A 23,097-nucleotide genomic window follows, 5' to 3' on the forward strand; every position below is an offset into this window, starting at 1 on the left:
TTCTATCAACGGTAATATATATGGTAGAACACAAAATAAACTCTATCAATTTCTTGAAGCAGTAAAAATAGGACAAGATGACACTGCCAATATTGGTACCCCTCAATGATTTTTCAATTTCAAGACATACCGGTAGTTATATCATTTCTGATTTAAAAACTAGATCCATGGTGCAGACAGAGTGATCATTTGAGATTATTCAGTCAAGTATCAGATGGCAGAATCATTACATAATATAATCATCTGTGAGAGAGCTAATCCCACTCCTCTCTCCCCTGTGAATGATGTGAGGTTACCCAGGGTTAAAACGTTCCCTGACACCTTGTACAGCTGCCCTGTTACAACTTAATATGTGATGTACCATTTTGAAGTGCACATGAGCACCCATAATAACTTTACTGTATTGAAGCCCCCATTTCATGTACAGTGTTTGCTTGACTGCAATATCCCACATACACAGACTGTCTTGACACCCAGCTGGCTAACAACAACACAAGGACAATTCCCTCTGTTATGCTAATTTCATCCACAGCTTACCATTATTGTCCCTTTCACTAGGCCCATGCACAGACAGTTCGACATGTCACCAGACCCTACTTGCAGTTGTATTCAAAACAAGTGCGTCAATATGTACCGGTATATAAACGAAAAGCCCTAACCATTTACAACACATATGCCTTGTAAGGACCTACTTGCTCAATGTTTTCTTTTTTGTTATGTTATTTTTGAAGCAAATTTTTGAACCCCTGAAAAAAAAGCAATTATTATAAACAGAAATAGCCACTACCAACACACAGCATATTAGCTGCTGTATACATGTATGCATGGGAGTTACTGATACACACAACATCACACTCACTTTCATCATGAATGACAGCCACACGGAAAATTCAAAGTGACAGCCTTTACCTGCCAAAATTTCTGTCGCTGTTCAGAGGTGGTACGCACACACACAGTCTCTCCAGCAGTCACGTCGGAGCCCACGTGAATCACTTTTCTTTTTCAAGGGCGGTCGGTCATTGCAACCCCCCCTTGCTTTCTTTCGGTACGCAATCAATTGTCTGAGAACGTGAGTCCGGTGATGAGAGAGCTGCCTAGACAATGACCACGGCACACAATGATGTCACCACAGAAATCAATGAACTCCCGTCTGCATACATAAACCCCCTGTACGACACACATACACAAAATAGCTGCACTGATCATCCGACTGTAGGACACCTTATCTTACTGATCACTTACAATATGGCAAAAGCTGAATGATAATTAATTCAGCTCACCTAGATCATTAACAATCATGCTTTTATTAAATTATTTATAGACATAACTATTTGAAAGGGTAAACGGCCATTCACTATGAACATCAATGGTAAAGAGCTCTTCATGAAATTTGCACAAAAAGTATTCTGTCTGCGTGTACAAGTCATGTACAGCACTGGAATCCCTTATCTTGCCTGAATGTGAAAGTGCCTCATTTACATTGATGGGCAAGCTGCAGAATACAAATTGGAAGGTATGCAGTAAGCAGTGATATTTTATGTTGCAGTTTTTACCATTGCATTCTATTGATATGCCAACAATACAGTGTCACTGGTTTGCAATTTGTATTTTATAGTGCCAGCATTCATACACATTACTTTGACAGAAAAATTATTTCAAGCCCTACCGCAAATCACATCAAAAAATATTTTTGGAAAGAAATAAATATGCCAATCATAATATTATTTGACATGTCAAGCAAACTTGAAACCATGTAATTTTCACATTCTTGCACTAACTTGCACTAAATTTCCATTAAAGATTGTGTCATAGCACAAGACTGATTGAACAATCAATAACTTGAAAATTTTTGATCATTATGGTGACGATTTTGTAAAGTACTTGGGAGCTCATATGTCCAGTGGAAAGAGTCGCACAAATCTCAAGAAGCCTGGAATATTCATATTTTATTCTGCAAATTAAATGTATCAAATGTTTCACACTGAAAATTTAACCCTTTCACCTCCATAGTTTGGACCAAACCTATTATTATCAATCAGAATTGTGGACCCGTTTATTGGAAATTGGGGAAGAGCAGGTTAAAACTAATTACTTGAAAGCGAAAAATGTCAGGTTGTACCAAAATTTGATACAAAGAGGTTATCCATATACAGGGCACTTGCAAGTTGGGAGTCACAATCAATTCTTAAAGACAAATGAAAAGATTTCAAAACTTTCTTCATCAGGAAAATTGATCGATCAATTTTCCCTAATGCTTTCAAGAGGATGTTTGTAGTCATGGTAGATTGGTTGCAAGTAATCCAATTTCGTCATCAAAACATTCAAATGGTGACACCTGAGCTTCATTCTTAATCGTGTAGCCACGAAAAAGAACAGTTTCAAGTTTCCAGTTGTGAAAAAAAAAACAGGTAACAGGTTATAACGTTTATAATGGAGGTGATTTCAACTGTAAATTCATACGGAAAAAACCACATATACCCCGGTATACCGAGCACTGTTTCATGTGGTACAAGAACATTTCAAAAGAATGCAGTCTGAATTTTCAGTAACTCCTTCACTCGTTTCTGCTGGTTGTAACTACATGTACCTTGAATGCGTTGCAGCAAATTACTCTCAAAGAATGCCAATGTACCAGTATGTGTACTGTACTGTAATCATTTACCATTGAAACAACCCTCAATTGTCATTCTATGGTAGTCTCAATAACTTCATACGCTGCATTCTTACTCCACACGTAACCATAACGACGAAGGTAACACAGTCGCGCCATGTGCGTGACCTCTGCATGTACATACAGATATTGAATGTGGTTCAATTCTTTCAACAGCCGCCCTGGGATTTCCTGTCCCTTTGTAAGAGTGAACCAATCAAATGCTCATAACAATGCACTAAGACTGGCTAGACCGCACATCAAACTGGTACAACTATTTTCAGATCTGTGAATTTTATAGCCAACATAAATAAAGACCTTCCCCCATACCAACATGTGTTACACTATGTGTTCACAAATTAAAAGGCATCTAAAGTACGGATCATTTCTAGACAACGGATGTACATCACTGAGAAAGTCACAACTTGCCTTCATTGTAACTTCCATTGCAAACAGGCAGAAGCTACGTCACAGATCACAGACACATAGATACACTGTGATCATTTGCCCAGGGTTGGGCATCGGGTGGACATTGAAATACACATTTAAGAATTTCTGAATTAAAAAAATTTGAAAAGTACCGCGAAATTTCCAACAGATATTTAATTAATGCTATATCACTAGAAATTTTTTAGTTGACAGGTTATAACTCTTATGCAACTGAGTAAAGATTTCTGGGGTTTTTTTATCACAGAATCTATTAAAATATTGCAGCAACTTAGAATAGTCAAAAACTCTGTTAAAATATTGCAGAGCAATAACAAATGCTTGCATTTTGAGCAATGCATATGTTGTCTGTTGATTACACATGCCTGTTACATTGGCAACCATACTGGTACAGTCTTCACGACAACCTAACACTAGGTTTTTTAAGGGACATAAATTTACTACTGAAACATGTAAAAGACAAAACTGTATGCAAAACATGGCACATAGGTTGGAATATAGCTATCAATGTTATTGAAACGGAACCCATTTGAACACGACAAGTTCAAGAACTGAAAAGTTAACCTTGATAGACAGAGTTCGGCGCTGACAATTACTTGGACCAGAATGCAAACCACATAGAGCTTTCCCTGAAATGAACCGACAAGTTATAAACAATAAGATATCCTTTCCTGGAATTAAAAAAAGATATTTATGACACAAATACCAACACAATGAACAAAATCTGTACCTGTACATTGTACAACATTTTTTTTGTTATCCTCACCACAATATTGATAACAGAGGGGTTCACAGTAAAGGGGAACTTGTAACAATACCTCTACAATACCAGTAATGTGAGTTCCTGACTCCAATATACAGCATAACTCTTTTAGACATATCACATCTTCTACTGGTATGCTCACCAGTATTAGATAACTCTGTAACTACAGCCTTACTTGCAAAGGGCTAGTAGGATATACAAATAAATATAATTTTGATATTTTTTCACTATTATTGTTTTTAATGTCAGCTACAGCTTCTTGTTCTACACCCCAAAGCATGCTGGGATAGACAATATTGTCAGCTTAGCCTGTACACGTGTAGACTGCATTGTTATTGGTGACAAATGAATTCAGTGGTTCCACTGTAGAGAAGGTATGTTAGGTTGGAAAAGTGTCTGTACAATGTACAGTACGATACATAAGATATGAAATGTATAATTTCATAGCATGAAATGATTGCCGTGTTAGATGAATTACGCCCTATTTTCAAGGTACCTGTAAACTCACAATTGCTTACACATAAACGCTTTGCTTCAGTGCTATGGTGCACTACTTTGGGTCTTGAATCCTTTATCATACTTATTTCTTTCTCTGTTAATACTATACGGTGAAATTTCATAAAGAAAGACAATTTTGATGCCTTCATTTTTTCCTTATATGTATTCAGCCAATTAACAAGCACAGTTTCTATCTTTCTATAACTTCACTGAGATAGCTACATTTAAACTTGCGATGTCATAGAAATGCTTGCAGCTATTTCATACTGGTATTGTTCTGCTTTCCAAAAAAAGCACTTTTTCAAAACCTGACAGGCTGAACAAATAATGAAAACGCAATGATCACAGATCACCAAAATTAGCACTGAGGCCAGGCTATTTGACCCACCCTGCACAGGGAAGTGATGTTACCATGGAGATCATCCAACCACTGGGCAATCTTTGAAAGCACACCATTTTACACAGTCATCCACTCTAGAAATCAACTCTGTCTGTCTTGTGACATGGACTAAATCACCCTTAACTGGACAATAATGGCTTGCCTTCAAGCAAACCTGACGGGTTAATCTCTAGTCATGATACTGTACGTCAATATATCAGTGACATTACCTGTCATTGCAGCTTGACATTTTCAATCTAAATGACAGCGAATTGTATATATTTTAATCGCACTCTCTTTCAATCAGCCCTCTACCAGTTAATAGCACCCAAGATATCTCTGCATTCTCTCATAGATAAAAGTTGCCATAAAATATTTTCAGAATAATTCTCAGCCCTGAGCAAAAGTAGTACACTTAAGGATGGGCAAATACTGTGGTAGTTCTGCAAAAAGTGAATTTTTTAAAGAACTATGATACCAGGTATATTAAATTTTGGTATAAAAAAATTTTGAATTTGCAAATATACTTTAAAACTTGAGTAGTTAATTAATTAACCGGTGATTTAGTCCAAAGAAATATAAACATACATGTACATGTACCAGTAATTTAATTATTCAATAATTATGAAATACTGAAACAAAAGATTCTTCCATTTTGGATTCTGGAAGCTTTTGGTTTCAAACTCACTATGCCGTGATATCTCTGATGATGCAAAGAAGAGATCACCCAGGCACACATCATCACTGTGCAGAAACAGCTGTGAAAACACACAACAACAAAACACACACTGCCGTTCTAGTGTGATGTGGCAAAGCTAGAATAGAAGTGGACCAAGATGATATTCTCTTATATCCATGTATAAAAGTACTCATCATTAGAGCCAGGTGAATATAAATGGGAACAGTACACAACTCTGATTATTGCCATCGCAGAACTATACAAGACAAGTTCAACATCAGACAAGTGAACCTTTAAGCAGAGAATGAAAACATGATTTCCTCCCTGTACACGTGACTAGACTTGATCAAGTCACATGTGTACAGAGGAAATGAGCCAGTCATTACCAGATGCACATGATCACTTGGCACATTTTTCCATTTCCCATTTCCTTTCACCTTTACAGTAAATTTAATTAAGCTAGTTTTAGAAACTAGTTTAAAGTACAGTGATAATAAGGCATTATCCCTTAAACGTTGCACTGAAATTAAAAACTTGACAATCAATTCTAAACAATAGATTGAATATGTTGAGAATTTTTTCTCTTAAAAATGCACGAAAGGCATCTTTTGTCAGATTTGCGACTCAGAATGGAATATATGATATCACTTGAAGACAGAATGGAATAAATGATATCACTTGAAGACAGAATGGAATAAATGATATCGCTTGGAATGAAAAAGATGATTGCTTAGTGGGTTGCTTGTCTGAAATGTGTAACCTTGGATAGGTCATGTTTGATGGTATCAAAATTAATTTTTGTCTCCATGATTTAATTTGACCTTGAAATCTGCTTTGACAGAAATGTTGCATTCCTCCATGGAATGGACGACAAGGAAATGAAAGTTGTCAGACTCCACTTCTGATAAGAACCAAACTTGATAAACATCAAGCGCTGGTGAATTCACTATTTTTGCAGCAGATGTGGTTTCACATACCATCATTGATTATGATTGCAAGTCTGTCTTTTGATCAAAGATTGTGAGTAGATGGCGGGTTTGTAAAATTGATAAAACTGATGTCGGTGACTCTATCGTACAGTGTACTTCAAAAAATTACAACTGCATACACAGATTGTTGAGATCTTGGTGATAAATTTTTAGCAGAATTTCAAAGCAGAAGTTCTCACACAAGTGCACTTTGTGGAACTGCGACACACTTCCTATTGAGGGTATCCAGTCTTGTCATGGAAAACAGCTGGGTTATACTATACAGTGTACCCAGCTCTACCGGTACCATTGACAGGTCTGAAAACAAGATGTCATTTTGAGTGCTTTCTACAACACCATGCAATCGACCAGCACAGTACCTAAGAGTTTTGAATTCTTTATTGAAATTATGGTCACAGACTATATAGGAAAAAAATTCTGCATCAAGTAGATCTCTTCCTTGTGGCAAAAGTCATGTTGTATTATGTGTGTGTGTGTGTGTGTGTGCGCGTAGTGGCCATGATTAATAATATTAATTAATGATAAATGATTGATGTATTTTACTCATACTCTATGTACACGTAGGCTCAATTCACTGTGAAATTTGATATTTAATTCTTTTTCTGTTTGTAAAATGCTTTTTTCAATTTTGTTTTGCTCTACTCCCACAATCAAAATGTCCAGGGTTCAACTCATAAACACAGCCTGTTTATATGCGTGATGCCTAATGTTATAGTCGACAACTGAATTTTAGTCAATTCAGTTGTCAATGACAACATTATGGTATCATGTATTTTGGACACAATATGCCATGATGGTGAGGCCTTAACTTGTATTCCAACCAGTAAAGCACTTTGATTGAATGAGATATGTGCTTTTTTAGCATTTTTGAATTTTCATTGCAATAAAGCAGGTTTTTAATTTAGGTGAAGAGACATCCAGTGTCCTCCCCAGGATTTTCTGGTAGTGTGGCAGCTAATTTTCATTACAATAAATGCAATTGTTATGGTAATGAGTTTCTATTGCTTACCAAAAATTAAAGAGTGGCGGCCACCACTCGCATGGTACATTGTAAATACTGGAAAAGTTTAAATTAGCTGAATCTTTAATTAGCGAATCGACAGACTTAATTTGCTAAAAAGGGATGCTATCTAAAAAGACAAGTTTTACCAAACTTCAGAAAGAAGATTACAGCTACCAGCCTTTTTAATTTCAATGCTTTTTAATTTCATGCATGGTTTCCAAATTTAGTGTTTGTATTTGGCTTTTCACATTATCGCATTTGTTTTACTTCCTTAGTTTCACTTCCTTGACACTGCTATTGTATCATCCAAACCAATTTTCCAAAAAGACACTTCTACTACAGATAAATCAATGCCTGGGTGTATTACAAGTACGTCTGGCCACATCATAGAAATTAAAATTAAAAGTTCAAATTCTCATGGACAAATAAGAAGTCACAGAGCAGTCTCCAAGTAAAACCAACACATACTGCAAGTGGGGGTATCATACACATACCCTCGGTACACACATAACATCTGCCTGCCTGCATGGATAGAAGTCAAATGTATACTGACTGGATGAAATAAAGCATTATATGACACCAGAAATATGTTATTGCACAGGTATCTCAATTTCATGTCATTTTCTGAAAGCAGCTACCGGAACTGCCTATGAACTGAGCAGAGAACAGCATGCCAGGTGTTTTAGTGACCTTCACGGAATTAATGTCAAGTCCAAGTCCTTGACCTTGGTCTAGTACCCTTTTCAATTTGAGTGTGATGGGATTGGGAGTTACCACCATAATAATATTTATATTAGCACCTCTTGCCACAAGTGCTGGTATTCACGGTCACAAATCTATTTCTGGAACTACCGGTAGTTACAGAACATATGAACAACCTGTACAATGAAAATGCCATGTACGTAAATTAAAAAATATATTTACTCTCCTGAACCAGAATGAAGTTCAGTGATGAAATCCTAGAGCATGCACTCACCCTTGCGTCTTGATCTCTGCTTCATTTTGCCTTCAGACTGAGATCGCTGTAACAGCTGATCCACTTTGAAGACTTCACACAGAAAAGAGCCCTAGACCAAAGTCGATATTGCAACCAGGCGGGATTAAAGTCACACTGACTTGGCATTCTAAATCCGTCTGCATTATATTAAAATTATCTAGTTCCTGGTGTGTTTGTCAGCTGTTATTGATTAAGCTGGAGTGGGACACGACACTTCCACACATTTGAAAAAGTGCCCTGCCCTCTGATACCTCAAGAGATACAGATTATAATATTCACTTCCAAAGAGCATGTCACTTGAAGGACCTGTTTGAAATTCTTGTTATGCTTCAATCAGATTAATCATTCAATTAATTGGTGACATGTAAATCACGGAAAGTTCCCTCTCTCCATATACAAAGGCAGTATAATATGCTATTGCCGTCTCTACTTCATTTTCTTTCCTGAAAGCTTCCCTCTCGACTCCAGACAGTCACACCACAAATTCCTTTTGTTTTCTGTTTGACAAGTGTGTTAACTCAAATATTTATTGTGAGCAAACACAGAAGCCAATGACTGCGTGTCACTGCGATCTCAATGTGAATTTTAACATGATGGATTGAGAGTTTTTATAGGGTTTAGTTAGTTACTTATCAGATATGTCAGTATAAAGATACAGACTTCTGCTTTGTTTTGTCGATGTTGCTAAGCTACAAATAAACAACACACCAGAATGAGGTAAGCATAGGAAAACAACATGACAATGTTATTCAATGTACCTTTTATCTAAACCTTACACAGATTTGTCAAGAAATCAGGAAATACTATGATTAGTATTCATTCAATGAACTGAGTACCTTCCGTTATTGACTGGAATAAACGAATCATTTTCCAAATGTTTTCTCCGCAGACACTTTCTGTCTGTCAAATCTCTCTGAACTGATAGAAAAACTTTTAGAACCTATCATCTACAAACAATATGAAAAAAGATTTAAGAAAACCTTCATATATACGGTATATACCTGTAGTTCACAGCGGCTTGGAACTGCCTGGCGCCCTCTATAAATCACTTTGTAAGAACTTTCCCTTTTCACAAGCGTCTTCAGTGGAAATACGGATTAAACCCTAGAAACAGATTCTGGATTCTCCTTTGTAGGGGGCTCTCCTTCTGACTGCTCTTTGATTGATCAGTTCAGACACTGTCATGGGTTTTGAGGAAGGGTGGGGATTTTTTAAAATATAGATATGCATGACTCAAAACATGCATCAATACAGCAGTGATAACCTATTTGAGGTTATCGCAATCGATTAAATCGTTCAGTGCAAACTTTAACAAGTTTTAATAATGTAAATTGGCTACTGAACACAGCATAATAAAGAGACAGAAACGAATAGAGTCATGAACATATATACATGTATCTATACACTCAACTGGTGTTTCAACAAGGGCTGGGGAAGATTGATACATATGAAATGAGAAATAATATCAGCAACTCAGCTGTCCTCTAATGAGTTTGCTTTGCTATGACGTAAATGTACCAAGACAATTGAACTCAAACAGCTTACGAATACCTGTCATATTTACTGCCACACGTCCTGGACAGAAATACCGACAATGTATCATTGTTCGCACACCCCCACACTCTACCCTGATAAATAAAACCTACATGAATCCTATCATAGACAAGTCTCTTTGTCTGTGATCCTATGTACTGATGTGTGTGCTGTCTCCTTCAACTTGTACTTCCTTGTTGGACTACACACAAGACAGGTGATCATCTTTAATTCATAGAAACATGCAATTGTCCTCAAGTAATCCAGGGATTGAACATTGATTCATAGACGATATTACATGAGGAACATGTATTTGGCAGTAGATGTACAGGGTACACAAAGAAACATCACAACCTGACCCAAACTATGAAAGACGTAAAAACAAGACCCACAAATAACCTCTCAGCTGGGTTACTTGTAACTTTCAAATGGTTTTTGCCTTAATTTAAAATTCTACCCCGTTTGCATAATTTTGTGGACAAGTTTCTGTCAGTGCAAACAGATATAACACCAGTAGAGGACAACAGTCTGAAATATCACTACCAATATAAATGTCAGCTGAAAGTGGAATGCACCAGTGTGTTTGAATTTTGAGTCCATAACCACTATAAGGATCAATCTACACAATAGTAGCGTGTGGTACAGTACATGTATGGATTCAACTTGGACTGGCTGGGAACACATACATGTAGTGACCAAATATAGTCACAAAATACTACTTTTGATTAATTTGCATTTGTGATCTCATTTTTTTTTAAGTGTCTATGATTAATTCTTTCAATTCACTTTTTCACAGTTTTTCAACTTGTTTAATTGCACTACTGTATAGTAATTCATCATTACCTGCAGTAGTAATTCATCATTCACCAAGGGATTGTCTTGTCAAAAGAAACAATATTTAAGAACACTCTCGAGGTCGTGTTAATTATGTATACACTTTACTTGCACCTGATCAAAAAGCTTTATAATAGCATTTTGGCTTTCAACAGTAAACCATCAGTGCTTCTATTTAACCTGTTCACCCCCATTCCCTGTAAATGGGTCTGAAATCACCATTGATAACAGTGGGTTTGGGCCAAACCATGATGGTGAAAGGGGAATTGCATCAACACACAGCAGTGACAGAAAAAGCTCCAAGCAGATACATTCTGATGAAACTCTCTTCCTGTCACAGGTCTGTAGTGGGTTAGTTATTGGCTTCATCTGACTCAATGCACACACATAAATAATCCAAGCTTTATTGGTTGGCCTGATACAACACTATATAAGGATTGATGACATGAGTGAGTGGTGAGTGCATTACTCCAAGCCACTGACTGCTGATGACAATAAACCCTATGTAGACATAGTTTATTCTCTGCGTATTTTATGGATGACACTAGAGACCTTTGATATCTATGACAACGAAGACAAAGATGAATCTCAACAGACAGAATACACCTGCTATGATCAAACGAGTAACCAGAAGTAAAAACCATGCTATGAAAACAACTTTTTCCGATCAAGAGTTCAGACCAATGAAACAAAATGTTAACATTTATGCCCGCTATGAACACATTTCATATTTTCATTTCTTATAACAAAATATAAGTCCGGAAATATCTGAACTGGAAAAAAGTTCAAATCAATTTGAACTGTCAACGCAATTATCAGTGTTCTCTTTGACTCACAAAAAAAATTCACAAAGTTATGTTTTACTACAGCAGTGAAACTGAGAAAGTTTTGCAAACACTTGATATGGACTTAATGAGTGTACTAATAAACTGTTTGTGTTGTGAGGGCTTGCTGTTGACTGTAAATTCAAGTCATGACAACATAACAAGTCAAGTAGTACTTCTGCAGTAAATATCTATGTGCTACAGTACCTCAAGAAAATCTATGGTGGAGTTGCATGTTGCCAACACAGTTTGTTTCAAAGCAATATTTCTCATCAAAGATGACAAGGAAACCCCCTCATACTATATATTTTCAAAAAGCAGAGACTCTACAGTTTAGTATGGTAGCAGTAGTTTACTCAAAGGATGAAGTGGGTGTATATTTGGGGTAAAAAACCTCAATTTTGGTATTAATGATAAAAATTAATTTAAGTAAAAAATTGACACTATTTTCTAAAATGTAATATTTCACTTCAAAGATGTGTATATGTAGAAAAAAAACAACTATTTTATTTGGTAATGGTATTATCTATCCTCATACTAAAATGGTAGGGGTTTAAAGACTGACACTCAAAAAAATTGATTAAAATCATGATAAGCAAAATCAAAATTCCTCTTATTCAAAATGTAAGAAAACTTTATTGCCAAACAAAATAGTCGTTTTGTTATATTGCATTTAAAGAATATAATGTGAAAATTTCAGGAAATTTGACACCGCCAGAGTGGAGTTAAATTTTTGGAAATTTCAAAATCGGGAAGAAAAAGAAGCCAGGAAATCTGGTGAGTTGCATACATTTGCATAGATTAACACTTCTTTATCAGGCAACTTTCGACTGTTTGACAAGCTACAAGGTGAACCCAACCAATATTTTAATCTTGGGTTAACAAATTAATTAAATTTGAATAAATATTTGCAGAAAAGTCATTTTTGAGCAAAATATGCTGTGTTGGGAGCAGTGCCCCTTAAACAAAGTTATAAAAAGCTCATCTCGACACATCTAGTTTTGATCAAACGTTTTGCACTGGTTGGGGTTGACAATGACAAATATGTCCCAAAATTTGCCACAGCAGACTACATGTAGCAAGTAAATGAAAGTGGAAGTCTCTCATTAGTTTTGTTTTAACTTTTGACAAATACATGTATGGCATTTATGGCTAAGTTCAAAAGAGCAGAAATAAGCCAACTAGATTATGTATGGTTAACAAAGATTAACCACACTGGCTTGCATTAACTGTTAGCATGAGAACTATTAATCCTAAATTGTTTGACAGGCTGGACACATCTATTTTGATTTCCTCGAAGGCAGGGAATTTCCTATGCTTATAGAAGCATTAATCTTCATGTTTTCACGATCTACAATATGGCATGAATTGTTTACCCTTCAAGATTGCAAATGGAAGAAATACTAATTAGTGTAGGTTCAGTTTATCCATAACTGCATGTTTTGTCATCGTTTTCTTGTGAATTTAAGACAACTTTAGAAAGGAGACCAACTTCTGAACAATTTTCTGTATTTTATAGGGAGTTATCATTTGTCATTTTGATTTGGATGAAACTCCATGATACCTTCCACCTGTTATGGCTGTATTATTTTCAAATGGCAAAATTGGCCCTTTGTACCAGAAAGCAGGGGTGACTGCAGTTTCATTGGTAGAACAGTACCGGTACATTACAGTGTACTTGTGTGATGCCATGCCAATGGGTGACTCACCTGGGAAAATCCACAATGACAAATATTTTGATTACATTTGTTGAGTGACCTCCTCCACACATAATTTTCATAGGAACATTTTGCACAATAAAAGGTTAAACATTAACTTTGAAAAAAGTTATGTTTCTGATACCGGTACTTTATTCCACATGCATTTAGAAATAAAAGAAAACAACCATGTTGCCATGGCACATTTCAACAACATAAACAATATTGTCAATTCCTATCAAACAGAACAGATAGTGAGAATATTGTAACCTTTGGGAGTGACCGAATCAAAGTTAATTTTTCAACAAACGTCTGCAGAGCAACCTCTTGAAATGTCTATACACATATTTTGATAGGGCTTACTAGCTAGACACATGCAAACATCAGCCCTTCAATCAAGACTTTGATCCTACAAACTTTGAACATTGTAATTCAGACTATATCACCCACATACACACTGAGCCAACACAGTATATCACTTGACATTAATCTAGACTAGATACCAGTACATGTAATAGAATCAAATTCCTGTTTTGTACTCCTCAAGGGAATTATCATGATGTTGATAATTACACGGAACAACTTAAGTTGTTGACGCTCGACAATATTACTTTTTTCACCCAGGAGAAAAGGAAAACATTTTCACGATGAAAAAATCTACCAGAGACAGGAACTAGAACCCCAAGGGTAAAACACTTGTACAGGTAACCTGTATTATAAAGTGTGAAAATAATAAAGTATTTATGATGCCTATAAATAAAGGACAGGACAATTGCCTATTGTATCAGTTATGATTTCGCTTCCCTGCTTTGTAGAAGCATGTGTTACGTGCAGAGAAAACGAACAAAAGGGTGAACTCAGCAGTTAACGTTTAAACAAAATTTATTACGAAAATAAAACTAATTGCTAAGTCAGGGATAGAGTACAAGCTTTAAAAGTGTACAGACTACTTATCTCAGCTGGGACGGCAAAGCTCCAGTCTCAGAGTTGTAACAGTCAGTTGGATGAATGAACAGTCCTTGCAGGCTTGAAGCTGCACAAAGTCCACAGTATAAATCCAGCGTTGGCAGTGAAGGTCTTGAAAAGTCTTGAGAATGACTACTGCTGGAGTTTAGTAACACACAAGAGACACGATCCCAAAAGTCTGACTGCAAGCCTGCTGTCCCAGTATTTATACTCATGTGTTTACATAAGCATATAAGAACAATCTAGAACTTTTATTGACATGCTAATTACTGTTCTAAAATTATCTCCCTTACACAACTAATCAACTTTCCAGAACATTCCAAACATGACTAATTGAATTCAAGGTTGTGAGGTCATCAAGGGCAGTGACCTGAGAATGTTCTAGACTAATTGAACTCAGGTCATGATGAGTGTGGGGGAAATGACCTACATAACACACCCCCTCTTCAAAAAAAAGAAAATTTTTCAAAGAAAAATCTTTCTTTTGCAAATGTAATCTTGAAAAGGATTTAAGTACTCAAATTTTGTTTTACTCTAAAGTAAAATTTCTTGAAAGTGAACAACAATAAAATTTCTTGAAAGTGAACAACAATAAACTCTAAATACGAGAGAGACAGTCTGCAATTAAATTGTCTCTGCCTTTGATATGTCTAATGTCAAGATTAAACTCCTGTAACATTAAACTCCATCTTAGCAATCTCTGATTTTGCCTTTAAATTCTGCAGAAAAACAAGAGGGTTGTGATCAATATAAACCACTATTGGCTGATTTGAAGAAGTAACATAAACTTCAAAATGCTGTAAAGCTAATATCAAAGATAAACACTCTTTTTCAATTGTAGAGTAGTTTCTCTGGGATTTGTTAAATTTGCGTGAAAAATAGCAAACAGGATGATCTACACCATGACTATCCTCTTGCAATAAAACAGCACCAGCAGCCGTATCACTAGCATCCACAGCTAATTTGAATGGCAAAGTGAAATCTGGTGCAGACAACACTGGAGCACTTTGCAGTATGGCTTTAAGTGTATCAAATGCCTGTTGGCATTGCTCTGACCAAACAAACTTTACTTTCTTTTTAAGTAAGTTAGTCAAAGGCTCAGTAATTGTGGAGAAATTTGGACAGAATTTTCTGTAGTAACCAGCCATACCGAGAAAGCGCATCAGTTGTCGTTTGCAGTTTGGTATGGGAAAACTTGAAATGGCACTGATTTTAGCATCAACAGGTTTTACCTCACCCTGTCCTACAGTATGTCCGAGGTAAGTTACCCTTGCCCAACCAAACTCAGATTTGGCAAGGTTGACAGTCAACATTGCTTTGCTCAGTCTCTCAAAGAACTTCCGCATGAGCTTGATGTGTTCCTCCCAGGTGTCACTATACAGGACGACGTCGTCAACGTAGGCTGCACACCCGTCTAGCCCGGATATGACGTCGTTGATCATCCGTTGGAACGTTGCCGGAGAGTTCTTCATTCCGAATGGCATCACCTTGTACTGGAACAATCCGTCTGGTGTAACAAAGGCGGATATTTCACGAGCACGATCCGTCAGAGGGACTTGCCAAAATCCCTTCAGTAGGTCAAATTTCGTCACATACTTGGCTTTTCCCACTCGGTCGATGCAGTCATCAATCCTCGGGATTGGGAAAGTGTCTGTCTTTGTTAAAGTGTTGACCTTCCTAAAGTCCGTGCACATACGATAACTGTGATCTGATTTGGGAACAAGTATGCACGGCGAACTCCAGTTACTTTTACTGGGTTCAATAAAGTCATTGTCCAGCAGGTATTTGACTTCTTCCTGGAGATATTTTGCTTTTGTTGGATTCAGTCTGTATGGATGTTGTTTTACAGGCTTACTGTCCCAACATCAACGTCGTGATAGATGACGTTTGTCCTCGTTGGAACATCTTGAAACAGGTGTTATATTCATGGAGCAGTTCTTTCACCTGTTGTTGTTGTTCTGGCTGGAGGTGTGCCAACTTTGTAGACTCCAGCTTCTCCAGGATTTCTGAGTTCTGAAGCTTGACCGAGCCCAGCTTTGAGTTTAGAGTATTTTCACTCAAGTCAGTTTCAGTATCACTATCTCATAATGGTTTGAACTGACTGCACTGACAGGCTGAGTTATAGTAGGATTATCCCTATCCAAATATGGCTTAAGCATATTTATGTGACATAGCTGTTTTTGTTTTCGCCTGTCAGGTGTTATTATGATGTAATTTAAATCACTCAATTTCTTATCAATTAGGTATGGCCCAAAGTAACGAGCATGGAGTGGTTTGCCAGGAACCGGAAGTAGAACAAGAACTTTTTGACCTGGTTCAAACTTCCGTTTTGAGGTGGTTTTATCATATTTGGTTTCATTGACTGCTGAGATGACTCAAGATTTTCTCTGGCTAATTCACATGCTTTAGAGAGTTTTGTACGAAAATCTGACACATATTGCAAAATATTCAGACAATCATCATCGTCTGATAGGAATTTCTCTTAACGAGCTTAAGTGGGCCACGGACTGTATGTCCAAATACAAGCTCAAATGGGCTAAAACCAAGAGACTCTTGAATTGACTCTCTAACAGCAAAGAGCAGAAAATGAATTCCTTCATCCCACTGCTTCTCTGTGTCAAAACAGTAGTCCTAATCAGTTTTCAAAGTTTGATGAAATCGCTCAAGAGCACCCTGACTTTCTGGATGATAGGCGGATGACCTATACTGTTTAATGCCTAGCTGATCCATTACTTGTTGAAAAATTCCAGACATAAAGTTGGAGCCTTGATCGGACTGGACACATTTAGGGAGGCCAAATAAAGTGAAAAATTTGACTAAAGCTCTCACTATAGTCTTTGTCTTTATATTTCTCAGTGGTATGGCTTCTGGGAACCGAGTTGATGTACACATAATTGTCAACATGTACTCATTTCCTGATCTGTTTTTGGTAGGGGCCCAACACAGTCTATTAGTATCCTACTAAATGGTTCTTGAAATGCAGGAATTGGCTGTAAAGGGGCCTTTGGAATGGTCTGATTTGGCTTTCCTACCATTTGACATGTGTGACAAGTTTTACAGAAATGTGTTACATCCTTGCCTGAGATTAGGCCAATAAAAGTGACTGAGAATTTTATGATAAGTTTTCCTGACTCCTAAGTGACCAGCCCAGGGGTTTCATGGGCCAGGCGCAATATTTCAGCACGGTAGGGCTTTGGAACCACAATTTGATGTTTTATAGCCCAATCGTCATCAACCAAAACATCTGGAGGTCTCCATTTACGCATGAGAATACCAGATTTTGTATAATAGGAAACAGAGCTATCTGAAGTTTTACCTTCATCATCTACCCTGTCAAACAAAGACAAAATATCTGGGTCTTTGTGTTGTTCTGCAATGAGATTTGATCTAGAAAATGTCTGACTTTGGTCAGCAGAAGTTTTACTGGAAGTTTCAAATCCACGAGGGATAACGGAATGATCCGTGTCAAACACCTGACTGAGAAAGGTGTCATTTAAGTCAACATCTGTGACATTATTTTTGAGAGTATTTTGATTCTCAGAAGTTTTCTTTGACATGGCTCGAGTAATGGCACATGAAGGAAATAAATCGGGTATCTCTTGTTCAATTGGCTCGGATCCTGATCAAACTAGGATTATCAGTCACAAGTGGATTAGTAATGACCTTGTCCCCAGCAAGGTCGTTTCCAAGAAGAAGGTGAATCCCTTCAAAAGGCAAAAAAGGCCTAATACCTAAAGTCACAGGTCCAGAAACAAAGTCCGAAGACAAATAGACATTATGGAGAGGAACAGGAATGTAGTCATTACAATCTACCCCTTAATAAGAACTTTAGAACCTGAAAATGACTTTTCAGAAAACGGCAGGGTATCTGCCAACAAAAGAGACTGGGAAGCCCCGGTATCTCTTAAAATTTTGACAGGGGTAGCGGAAGAAAAATCACTAGAAAGTGATATAAAACCATCATGAATAAATGGTTCGAAAATACCCATAATGCTATCTTGAGAAGAATTGACCTTGACCTCATTAATTGGGGATAAGAGGGGTTTAACCTCAGAAAATGTGTTGCACACATTATTAGACTCTAATTGAGTTGATGAAGAAATAAAGCCGGTTGGCTTAGATCCACTTTGACCACTTTGACCTTCACGTTTTCTTTTCAATTTGAAACACTCTGACATTAAATGGCCGTCTTTCTTGCAATAATTACAAGAAAGTGTACCAGAACTGTTTGTCAGAAGGAGATTGAGACTTGGGATCTGATGATGTGGAAGTGTTACTTGAATTTTGTGAACTGTTGTCATTTGATTTCCTACTCTCCTTTGAAAAATTCTTGGATGAAAAGGAGAGAGTTAAATTTACCTGCATTGTTTCTGTATGAAAAGGACTGGGATGGTTTGCTGAGAAATGAAGATTTGTGGGTCAATGAATAATCATCGGCCAAACGTGCAGCAACCTCAATGTATCTGCCTTTTGTTCATTGATAAACGTCTTGATGTCACTCCGGATGCACCTTTTAAATTCCTCAATCAAAACAAGTTGTCGTAATTTGTCATAATTCTGACTGACCTTTTCAGAAGAACACCAACGATCAAACAGTTGTTCTTTTGTTCGAGCAAATTCAACATAAGTTTGATCCTTCACCTTCTCACAATCCCTAAATTTCTGACGGTAAGCTTCAGGCACCAACTCATAACCCTTGAGAATTAATTCCTTCACAGAATCATAATCTGAAGCCTGCTCTACTGACAACTGAATGTAAATTTCTCTGGCTTTACCCACCAAAGCACTCTGCAAAAGCATAGACCAGGACTCCTTAGGCCAATTCAGACTCTGAGCAATTTTCTCAAAATGGAGAAATATTGTCAACATCCTTTTCTTGGAAAGGGGGAACTAACCTGAAATGCTTAGTGATGTCAAACTTGTCTGAAGGAAGAATTTTCTGACTGTCCAAGCTCTAAACGTTTTATTTCTACCTGTAATCGCTGTTCTTCTAATCGCAATTCTTTTTCTCTCTGTCTTTCTTCCATTTCTAATCTTTCCTGCCTTTCTTTTTCTTTCTGTCTTTCTTCATTTGCAATTCTTTTTCTTTCATTTCCTTTCTAATTCCAATTTCTTAAGCTCCAAATCTGCCTGTATTTCTAATTCTAATTTTTTGAGTTCGAAGGAGGACTCAGGTTCATAATCTTTAAGGCAGACTCCTCAAAATGGCCAGAATTAACTAAATGTTTTGCAATCTTGAACTGTATTTCTCGCTTGCGCATAGATCTTTTGACATCTACTTTAAGGAAATTTGCCAGTGCTATGAGGTTGTCTTTTCTGAGGGAATTAAATGTGTCCTGATCAAGGTCATCCATAATTCGTCTGGCTTGAATTCCGCCATGATTAAATTCGCTGAGTTCACAGTGTAAAGTAGTTTTGAAAAGGTAGGCAAAATGTTGTCAAACGGCTCAAAATATTCGTATCCCGGACAAGCCCCCAATTTTGTTACGTGCAGAGAAAACGAACAAAAGGGTGAACTCAGCAGTTAACGTTTAAACAAAATTTATTACGAAAATAAAACTAATTGCTAAGTCAGGGATAGAGTACAAGCTTTAAAAGTGTACAGACTACTTATCTCAGCTGGGACGGCAAAGCTCCAGTCTCAGAGTTGTAACAGTCAGTTGGATGAATGAACAGTCCTCGCAGGCTTGAAGCTGCACAAAGTCCACAGTATAAATCCAGCGTTGGCAGTGAAGGTCTTGAAAAGTCTTGAGAATGACTACTGCTGGAGTTTAGTAACACACAAGAGACACGATCCCAAAAGTCTGACTGCAAGCCTGCTGTCCCAGTATTTATACTCATGTGTTTACATAAGCATATAAGAACAATCTAGAACTTTTATTGACATGCTAATTACTGTTCTAAAATTATCTCCCTTACACAACTAATCAACTTTCCAGAACATTCCAAACATGACTAATTGAATTCAAGGTTGTGAGGTCATCAAGGGCAGTGACCTTGAGAATGTTCTAGACTAATTGAACTCAGGTCATGATGAGTGTGGGGGGAAATGACCTACATAAACATGGTACATTTTATTATCATGTTTATGTTCAGCAATTTTGATAATTTGGTCAAATAAACCATGTGTCGTGAATTCCATAATCCATGGTGAGCTTAATCCATTTGAATGGAAATTTTACAGATCCACTTCTGATGAAAGATTTACATTAAAGAGAAAAACTTTGAGCCATTTATAAATTGATAGTTTGAAAATGTGTAGTGGAATATGGTAAGTTTCAGATTTTAGGGCATAATGGCAATATCACAGAAACTGACATTAAAATGATTAAAATGTTTGTGAAACACTGACGAATGTTTTATAGCCAAAAGCATTGTAAAATGTTTCACAGGGGAGAGTCCACAAGCTTCAAACATGATTTACATGTAGTGTTTTCATGAACAGTACCAGATGTTTCCACTTTAATACATCATCTGGTACTGTAAAGACTAAAGGTCAATGACCTTTGACCCTTGGTCAACGCAGTGTTTCTCCCCAGGCCATTTTAGCGTAGCGGTCCCGCTACGCTCTCTCGCCTCTCCCCGCTACGCTTTGATTCTCCCCGCTACGCTTTAAAATATTCCCGCCATCCTTTAGTTCACACGCTAGCGCTCTGCGTATCGCTACTACAGCTGTTGCATGCATTGTCTACACATTAGCGCTCACTGCAACTTTCAACTTGGTGAAAGAGTGGAAGGTGTGAAGTATGGTATGCGTCCGATAACTTGTCCGTAAGTGTTGAGAGGAACGTTAAAACAATAGAAGAATCGGCTGGGTTGTTCACAAGTTTTCATTCTACAAAGACTATTACGACCAACAAAGACCTTAGTCGGTATACATCGAGGACAAGTTATTCACTAGAGTTAGGCGTGATCACATTCCCATGCTTTGATCAACGAAATGGACCGCAAAAGAAACAAAAGAAGCAGTTGACTAGTGAGGTTGATTATGATTTTACAACGATAATCTTTTTTTTTGTCCGAGTACGATCACGACCGCGATCGAGTTCACATTGCATAAATTCCAATATGGCGGCGGCCAAGTTGGCCGACGTGTTTATAACGTGTTGACATTGATCCTGGCGTCGCGTGTGGTTCCACTCTGACACGTTCTCTGAAAGATTTTACACCTGATTTTCGAGTGATTCTAGTCGTACTTAGTTCATGTCTTGTGATCATCTTGGTGGTATTTTTAAAATCAAGAATCGAACGACGATGTTCAGTGGCACTGGTAGTTACGCGGGGGGGGGGGGGGGGGTGGGGGGGGGGGGGGGGGGGGGGGGCGGCTGGTTGAAATTGATCCCGTGATGAAACATTATTCGCGGTGTTTGTCGTTCAAAAATGATATAAAACTCAATTCATTGATTGTGTAAAGCTTAAACTTATGAATTTTCCTCTTTGTTGGCAATTTTTGACAATTTTATTAGCAATATATGTATTAATGAAACTCCAATCAGAGTTGACCACATCCATGAGACTGTTGACGAACCATTTCTTGCTTTCAATCTGAACTTGCTGTTACTGTTTGAATCTTCTATTTTATTTGCAATTGTACTATACTGTGATGATTTATTAAGTGTAATAAAGAGTTTCCATGATGTTCAAATTGCATACTTGTGTGTTACCATTGCATTTTGTTGTGAGTGTACATGAATGCGTGGGTGCATGTGCAAGCTTAATCCATATGCAAATATAAATTAATGATATGCAAATGATTATGCAAATTAGCCGCTACGCTTTTGCTTGATCCTGGGGAGAACACTGGCAACAGTGTTAAGGTCTGTATACCATATACTGGACCTCAACTCAGATAGAATCACTTGGCTGTTACAAGTAAGTTCTCAATGTGACTCTGCAGAAAAGTTTTGACAAGTATTTTCAAATAATTTCTTTCAATGAAAAGTTTTTCAAGTGTGCAGCTCTAGTTTTAAACAAGAATTATTAAAAGTGACGAAGCTTTTAACTTTTAATTTGAACAAGAGCTAGATATTAATTAAGTTAACCGTTTTTCACCTGAGTACACCTAGCCACAAATCACATGGAACCTCATCAAAGACACTATATTAAAAGGTGACGGGGTGCATTGTTGGTAGGTTGTTATAAACAATATAATCTATTCTTCCATTGGATAAATTGGCATGAAAGTTCACTTGAATTGCAAGTTATGTAATAAAAGGATCTTTGCTAGAATAAAAAAAGGGATGTGGAATGTGATTCTAAAATGAAAATTAATAGAAAAATAATGGGAAAAAATTACACTACCATAGCTACACTAAGCGTCCAATCCATGGATGAATACTTTTTAAACAGAAAAGTTTTATTGAAGTATGGAAATTTCAGGCATACTGGTGTATCTAGTCAGTCATCAAAGAGAAATTATTAACTTTATTACATAATAAACATTCAGTTTGAGACCCTGTGGGGCACAGAGAAATGAGCATTTTTCCAGTTAGTGCGTGTACATGTATCGCCACCATAAACTTTCATTCTTTGTATTTCAAAAACATTTCATGTGTTATCGTGAGGTGCACTGAATGGATGCCAGACAAATTGTATTTGTATTGTATGTGCCTTCTACAATTTTTAATACCCAACGTCTTGGTATGGAGAAGACTTTGACATTGTCCACATTCTTGGGACAGAGAGGGATATTCAAACTGTTTTCATTGTCTTCTTTTTGTGAACATCAAAAATATAATTTTTCCCAATGTAAACAGCATAGAGAACTGACCATTTCAAATATCAGTAAATTAAAAGTAATTTTTTTGTTTAATCTCAAAACTTTCAGGGCAAGTCCTA

At 37.0% G+C, this 23,097-nt stretch overlaps 1 pseudogene; it reads right to left on the reverse strand.

Annotated features, from left to right (window-relative positions):
• Window positions 1–8,513, reverse strand: part of LOC139116055 (transmembrane and coiled-coil domains protein 2-like) — a 74,428-nt pseudogene extending 65,915 nt beyond the window's left edge.
• Window positions 8,514–23,097: the final 14,584 nt, after the last annotated feature.

This window comes from Ptychodera flava, chromosome 17 (genome assembly GCF_041260155.1).
Source record: "Ptychodera flava strain L36383 chromosome 17, AS_Pfla_20210202, whole genome shotgun sequence".
Classification (NCBI taxonomy): Eukaryota; Metazoa; Hemichordata; class Enteropneusta; family Ptychoderidae; genus Ptychodera; species Ptychodera flava.